Genomic DNA, 8,318 nt, shown 5'->3' with positions numbered 1-8,318 from the left:
ATAGGTTAAAAAAAATTTACATTAAACATTAACCATTCATAGCAAACTTATGAATTAAACATTAAACATAGTAAGCTAAGAATGTAAAATAATAACCTAGGTTAATATGTTAATGTAATACTAACCATAGATGTGAAGATACAAACCTAACAAATTAAAATACTAACCATCGATGTGAAAATTTGATTAACCATCGTCATGTATCTTCTGAAATCGATTCCAGGATTGAATCAAAGCAATCGTTATTATCAAATAACAGACAGGTCGTTTTACCGTCGATTGGCTGATTTATAATCCGATATCCGGTGTCGATTTTATATGAAGAACCAAATCAAATCTTTATCCAATTGATATACAATAATGAGCGATTGAATGGAGGCTTTGGTTGATTAGGTTTTTTAGGTTTGGTATGAAAGAGAGCGTGTACTCAATTGAGGATGAAAGATAACAAAATAGGAAACGGGGTTTCTCTTTCATGGTTACATAACTATTTTAATTAATTGTTTTAATTATTAATATTTTTGATTTATTTAATTGCTAAGAAAAATAGAGAAGTGGTAGTTATATTTGAAAAATAAGGAAATCGTCCAATAGGAAAGGGCCATGTAAAGGGAAACTAATTTGTTTTAATAGTATAGTAGGATATATATATATATATATATATATATATAGGATATATATATATCTTAATTAGTAACTTATTATTAATATTTTTTAACAACATAAACTCACAGTAACCTTTAACAAGATATCATTTCAAATTCAGATACACTTGGAAAACCCAACCTAGATGTAACCTTAACTTTTTTACAAATTTACCACACCATTAACAAACTCTTAGCACATAAAATTATTGATCGTTAAAAATCAAACCTATTAGTAGTTATTGTTGCTCTTCACGTTTAATTTCTTTTTCTTCTTGCTTTTTCACCTGTGAAGTTTTCACATTTAAATGACCATTTAACAAAAATATGACATGATCAAAGGCTTTTTTTTTAACTATTCTTACCTTGCTATACTGGTTACTGAACCCGTAACGTGTTGACCTTTTTCGCCTTGCGACACTTGTAGTCTTGACCTGATTCCCAACAGGCTTACGGGTAAGGTTTTTCAGCGGCTTTTGAGCTCAAAGAAACGTTGTCGAAATGCACAGAAACTTCATTTGATCCACAACTTTCCTTCTCTTCACACGCTAAATCCGATATTACTCTACTTTTTACCATTAGTTTTTGGTTTCCATTTAATTGCTCATATTGTTTGCTTATATCCCCAAAAGAAGTATCATGTTGTCGGGTGGCCATCCATCGCTCGAGCCAACTCCAACTCATGTTTGCTTCCGTTTCGTTCCCCGGTCTCACACTTTGCTTCTTTTTTGAGCATATCCTTAGCTATATAAACAAGTTACATAACTATTGTTAGAATGTAATAATAATTAGTTGTAATATTTACATGTCGAGCGTCACCTGTTGTGAGAAAGCATACGCGAGTGCCCTTTCGCGCCTTGTGGAAGCCTCTAGTCTGTGTTGAAGCCTCATTTTTGATATGTTGCTACTCACAGTGCTATCATCCCAATCTTTTGGCTAAAACAATCAAACATTTTATATATGAGCTAGATGTATGCTAGTTTTAACTCATTTACAAATTATAAGTATGTTGACTAGGGGGTATTATATCTCAAATGTGCTAAATCAAACAACAAAATAATTATCCTATATATTAAAGCAAAGTGTCGACGTTACTGTAGCAATCTACGGTAAAGAATTGGTCTTTCTTTGTTTAACCCTTGAAGTTTGTTTTTTTTACATATTGGCCCCTTATTTATTTAATTATTTAATTGCAAGCGAAGACGCATACATAATTATTTTAACGTAAGTGAAGATGCATACATAAAAACAAACAACGCACAAAAGTACAATATTTGGCTACTTTATTTGATATACTTTTGTGAATTTGTATCGAGTGTATGCTTTTCATGTCTATAGCAATCATATTTACAAAACTCATTCGCATATACATTTTGTTTTTGCGTCTTGACTTTTGTTAAGTTTTGACGTATCGCCGCAACGTGGTGTGTCAAACCTAGTTAGGGGCTGTTTGATTCATTTAGATCTTAATGAGCCCCTGTCCCATTCAGCAACAACAATAAGTCTGAATGATTCAGACCTAATTTTAACAATTCAGATGTTTTTTTGTTTGGAACCAAACAGTCTGAAGTCTAAATGAATCAGATGTTTATATTTGAATGGTTCCATTCAGATGTAAACAAACAGCCCCTTACTCAAGAAGTGAAATGGTATAGGGGCAGGTTGGTGATAAAGTTGAATCAAGATTTATGGGCTAAAAACATATGGGCTGAAAACGAGCCCAATTTAAAATAGACAAACCTTTTGATTCTATCTAGAGTCACAGGCTTGAGGGTTGTAAAACATGAACAAAAATGATGTACCTATATTTTATTTTTAATCACTTAACTGGTAAATCATTTTATCTAATACCTTTATGTTGTTGTTGTTGTTATTATTATTATTATTATTATAACAATATATAACAATTTACAGCCCATGAACACTATTCACTTCACTTAAATTCTGTCACATGTTTCATTATATTATTTACTTTTGCTATGAAACAAGTACTAAATCCTTGGTACCTTCCCATTCTTCGGTTAAAACTGAAAACCAAAATCCGCTATTTGAAAAACTTATTCGAAATTCGGATTGGTTTTAACTTATAAACTTAAAAGAAAGTTGTTTTAATTTGTTAAATGTTTTTAACGTTATTTATTATCAGATTGAATAGGGGTAAATAATACTAAACCATAAAAGTGAACTGGGTCAGCTCAGACTTTAAACTTAGTAACCACTATTTGTTATTTGACTCGAACCAGATATAGACTTCAGGAAACCGAATACCAAACAAAAGACGTACCAAATTACCAATTCGATTTCAGTTTAAAACCGAATATAAAATTAATTTAAACTCGCTTTTTACTCAACCAAACACATTTTGTCAAACTATACAAGGATAGATAAAGTTGAATTCTGTTTGATATATTTGTACCTTTAACTTTGATGTTCGTATTCTTGCACTCTTGTGATGTTTCACACGATGAGTACAACTTTCACTACCATCTTCAGCATTAACCTCCACCACTGAGTTACCGGTTAATACTTCCACCGATGTCGCAACCGATTCAAGATCCCGATCATCCATATCTTCAACTCTTTTAGTTTCATGTCTAGCCTGAAAATTAGTTTCCAAATGTTATAAAGATGTCAAATTGTCAACATATGAATATGTCCATTTTAAGATAGTTGACATGATCAACTTTAATCATTACCCGACGAGAATTTTAACCTACTAGATTATGCCACGTGTCATAAAAATCCTCGGGTCGTTAGTTTTTTTTTATTTTTTCAAATCGTCGGAGCCGAAGGTATTATCTAGCAAGGTATCCTATGAAATTTTTTGGGTTTCCAACGAGATTTATTTTGGCGTCCTAGTAGACTCATTTTGGCTTCCAACAAGATTTTTTTGGCTTTCGGCGACAAGACTGACCAAAAAATCTTGTTGGAAGCTAAAAAATCTTGTTGAAAACCAACAAAAATCTAGTCGGAAACCCAAATAAATCTCGTCGTACGACAAAATAAATCTCTTCAAAAGACAAAAAGATCTCATTAGTCGCCTAAATGTTGCCATTGGCTCCGGCATTTTTTTAATAAACTAGCAAACCGACGATTTTATGACGCATGGCAGAATCTGGTTGGTTAAAATTCTTGTTGAATAATGACTAAAAAGTAATCAAATCAACGAATTTTAGGATAGAAATTTTGGAAATTGGTTGGTCAAATTAACATTTTGTTGACATTGACCACTGAAATGGACATTACAAGTTCATGACTCTTATCCTAGAAAAAGAAACAAGAAAATCCTACTAGATTATGTCATGTGTCATAAAACCCTCGGGTTGTTAGTTTTTTCCTTTTTCAAATCGTTGGAGCCGAATGTATTATCTAGGCATCCTATGAATTTTTTGGAGTTTCCAACTAGATTTATTTTGGCGTCCTAGTAGACTCATTTTGGCTTCCAACAAGATTTTTTTGGCTTTCGGCGACACGACTGACCAAAAAATATCGTTGGAAGCAAAAAAAAACTCGTTGAAAACCAACAAAAATCTAGTCGGAAACAGAAATAAATCTCGTCGGTCGCCTAAATATTGCCATCGGCCACGATTTTTTTTTAAAAACAAGCAAACCGACGATTTTATGACGCATGACAGAATCTGATTGGTTAAAAATCCTGTTGAATAATGACTAAAAAGTAATTGAGTCAACGAGTTCTATGGTAGACATTTTGAAAACTAGTCGGTTAAATAGACATTTTATCGACATTGACCAGTCAAATAGATATTACGAGTTTACGACCATTAATTATCCTAGAAAAAGAAAACATGAAGAATTCGAGTTTCGTATAATTACCAGAAAACTCCTAAATGCTGACTGAATAACAAGTGCAGCTTCATCTTCTGAGGGTAATTTGATCTTTTCACTATCATCATCAACAGTCACATTGGAGTTTTGATCAGAAATAGGTTGTGTGACAGTGGTCTCGGAACCATCTTTGACAGATACTGACTCATCATCAATTCTTGAACTAAAAACAGTAGCTTTTGATGTTCTAGTAGAATAAGAATAATCTTCTAGAGCAACTGACTTTGATGTTCTTCTAGAACCTAAATCTTCCTCGGCCAACACCGAACTAAACTCATCACCACAAAGATATGATCTAACTGAAGCCCATCTCTTTCTTTCTGCATGGTTGTTTCTCATTACCTAATTATATAAAAATATATAAGAAAAAAATTATATAAAAAGTTCAATATCAAGATTAACATAATGGTCATGCTATAGCTACACCAATACGGCAATACTCCTATCTGATTTCACACTATGAAACTGAAATGCTCGTCCACGAAACACTCATATTGCCGCTCAGTGGCGAAGCTTGGACATATATGTCGAGGGGCCGAACTCATAATATATAAAAAAATTCATAAACTAGAGGCGGGTGGGCTCAAAATTTCGGCCGGAAACGAGTAAATTTACATTATGTATAAAAATTTTCGGCTGAAAAAGGATAAATTTACACTACCGAGCAAAAAACGGAGGGCCGGGCTCAAAATTTCGGTCGGAAACTAGTAAATTTACACAATGTATACAAATTTTCGGCTGAAAAAGGATAAATTTACACTACCGATTGAAAAAAACGGAGGGGGCCGGACTAAAAATTTCGGTCAGAAACGGGTAAATTTACACTATGTATAAAAATTTTCGAGTGTAAAAGGATAAATTTACACTACCTAGCAAAAAAACGAAGGGGGCCAACTAACTTACGCCCCTGTTGCCGCTCAAACAATATCTAAACGGCCGTTTTGACCATAGAGGAGTCAAACTTTGAAAATTATTGGTCTGGGCAGTCGTGCAGTCAATATCCGGGTGGTCATTTTGACAGAAGGTCAAACTTTGAAAATTGTTGGTCAAAATAAATGTCCGACTTTTATCTGGATGACCATTTAAAACGGTATAGGATTAGATGTTAAACAGTGTGTATAGCTGACCTCTTAATATAAACAACAAATAATACTCACATTGGTGTCATGGTTGGTTCCGAACGATCGATGTTTTGAGAATGCATTTCGCACGAGTTCTCCGGTGATGCCCATGGATATGATGATCTATAATTGATCAAATTCATCTAGGCTGTTTTGGTTATATCAGGGAAAAAAGGAAGGAAAAAGATACCACATATGCTTGTGGTACAAAAGAACAATAAGATATGGTCCACTTGTATTTACTTTTGATGGTAAATTTATTCAACAGTGTTATTCACTTCAAGATGAGTTGTAATCTTGAATATGAAGACAGTACTGTCACAAGAAAGCATTGAGATAAAACAAAACTGATTACTTCATGGTACGTTTTAGAGATTTTCAAGATTCACAAGTGGGATGTTAGGGGTGTTGGGATTGTTAAATCATAAATGAAATTGCTTTATCTATTTATTATGTTTTGTTTTCCGTAGAGATGTTAAAGATATTTATGTGCGTGATTACTATTTTTATGTGGTTTAGTTACATTCGGTTGTTATCGTAAACACTTCTATAAATACAGGTGTGTTTATTTTACAATACCTACAAAATACGATACACATCTAACATTTTTTTAATTTAATTTTCCTTAATCTCCTTAAACATTGTTAGATAAAAAAGAAGCCAATAACCTCATCTTACATTTTGGATATTGCGAGTGTCACATTTTATTTTCAAGAAGCACAAGTAGAATCTTATAAGGTCTTCAACTTGAAGATTGTTACTTAAAACTGTTAATAAGCATATTGTGTTACTTTTTACGTCGTATGAGATTCTTACTTTAAAATAAACATTGCTTAACATACGACTGTAACTTTAAAATAAGCATTCTTTAACATACGACTGTAACTTTAAAATAAACATTGCTTATTATTTGAAATAAACGTAAGCTTTAGTGTTAAACATTTGAGATTGTTATTATAATTAGCAAAGCCTAACATCTTAATGGTAATTAAAAAAAGTGAATAATAGCCTGGATTAGGTAAGAGTTAGAGAACTTTAGAGCTGGAAGTGTTGAACTTTAGATCAAGGAAGTGGTGACTAAAACTGGAAAGTAAAGAGAAGATAAGAGTTATCAAGTACTTTTCTTTTGTAACATGTTCTTTTATTATTCTTTTTTAATTATATTTTTATTATGGTGGTGCTATTGAGCACATGGTTGGTAGCAGATTGAGTTTCATAAAGTTTTCTTGCTAGTAGGGTTATGTCTATTCCATTATTTCCTTTTTTATGTTAGTGCATTTTTAGTTTTGGTCCCTCCGCAATTACAATCATGTTGCAATGCTTATAATTAATTTCTTTTTACCATGGGACAAGAATAGAAGATATTTAAATGGTGGTGAAACTATACTTTTTCAACTTGAGCAATAATGGAAGTGGAGTGTGAAAATGACATTGAATAAAATATTAGTAAAACTTAATATAGTAACAAAGCCACTATATCCTCACTTGTGGTCTCCTCTAGTTTCCAACGACCATGGTTTCGTCTAGTCTCAACTCTCAAAGCCCATGGATGAGTGTTACAAATAATATCTATCCCTAGCAATTTATTGTAATTGTTAAGATTTTTTGGTTAATAATCTCAAAAAATCATATAATCGTTCTTCATATTTGTACAATATAATAGATTAAGGATTTCGTTACATACCGTTTTTACATATCATTTTCATCTACTTTATCTATTTTTTTCCGCCTCTCTCACCCCCTCTTATTAAATACGTATTTATCTTTTTAATGATGATTTATTTATTTTTAAAATAGATATTAATTATACTAGTTAAAAGTAAAAAGACACTTATTTTAAAGTATCTCTTATTTTAGTAAATTTTGAAATCCAATTATGTAACTTTTGTTTTCAATCAAATAGTAAATGGAAATCTAGTTACGTTAAATAATAATTAACGAAGTTTCAAAACTTAATTATATATAAATTTATACATAATCGAACATGTCAGCCTATGTTTGTTAAGGAAACTGTCTCTGTTTTTGACAAAGGGCTTCGAGCGGCGATTGAGAATATTGTGGTATGTGGGGGTCCGTTTTTTGGGGATTTTCAATGGAGACTAGCCTCTCTCCCTATCCATTTCGGTGGTTTAGGGTTATATTCAGCTGAGGATGTTTCCACCTATGCTTTCGTCGTCTCGAGAGCACAATCTTGGAAGTTACATGACCACATTTTGCGTGATTGTGGTGGTGATGGGTTGGATTCCAATTTTGGGTGTGCGATGGATTATTTGCACAACTCTATTCCCGATTTTGATCTTGGCGGGTTCGCTAATAAGGACACCGCCCCCCCTAAAGCCCAAAATGCTTTGGCGAGTACCCTTTATAGTAAAACCGTCCAAAGTTTGGAGAAAAGTTTGGCATGTCCTCTCGTCAAAGAGCGGTATTAGAATGTCTTCAGGCTCCTCATGCTCAAGACTTTTTGACTGTCACCCCAATCGAAGGGTTAGGCCAGCACATGTCAGCAGTGGAGTACCGAGCCATTCTTAAATATCGTTTAATGATCCCACTGTTCCCAGTTGATGAGCCATGCCCGGTCTGTCGTAAGGTTTGTTTAGATAATTTTGGTGAATACGCGATTCATTGCAAAGAACTCCCTGGGTTCAAATATAGACATGATTTGGTCAGAGATGTCCTTTGTGATGTGTTAAAACGGGCGGGAATCTCG

The 8,318-nt window shown here is 33.2% G+C and overlaps 1 pseudogene across 1 annotated transcript; it reads right to left on the bottom strand.

Annotated features, from left to right (window-relative positions):
- Positions 1 to 705: 705 nt before the first annotated feature.
- On the bottom strand, positions 706 to 6,146 carry LOC143549053 (protein IQ-DOMAIN 33-like; annotated as a pseudogene). Its single transcript, XR_013138069.1, has 6 exons — positions 5,648 to 6,146; positions 4,479 to 4,832; positions 3,061 to 3,243; positions 1,464 to 1,580; positions 1,010 to 1,388; positions 706 to 931 (listed from the first exon to the last, which is right to left on the bottom strand). The product of XR_013138069.1 is annotated as a protein IQ-DOMAIN 33-like (transcript).
- Between the last annotated feature and the right edge of the window lie 2,172 nt (positions 6,147 to 8,318).

Source organism: Bidens hawaiensis, unplaced genomic scaffold, assembly GCF_021521415.1.
Source record: "Bidens hawaiensis isolate Kalapana, Puna unplaced genomic scaffold, B.hawaiensis_p1.1 tig00015384_1, whole genome shotgun sequence".
Classification (NCBI taxonomy): Eukaryota; Viridiplantae; Streptophyta; class Magnoliopsida; order Asterales; family Asteraceae; genus Bidens; species Bidens hawaiensis.
The sequence above is the reverse complement of the archived record's forward strand: the minus strand, read 5'-3'. Positions and strand labels throughout refer to the sequence as shown.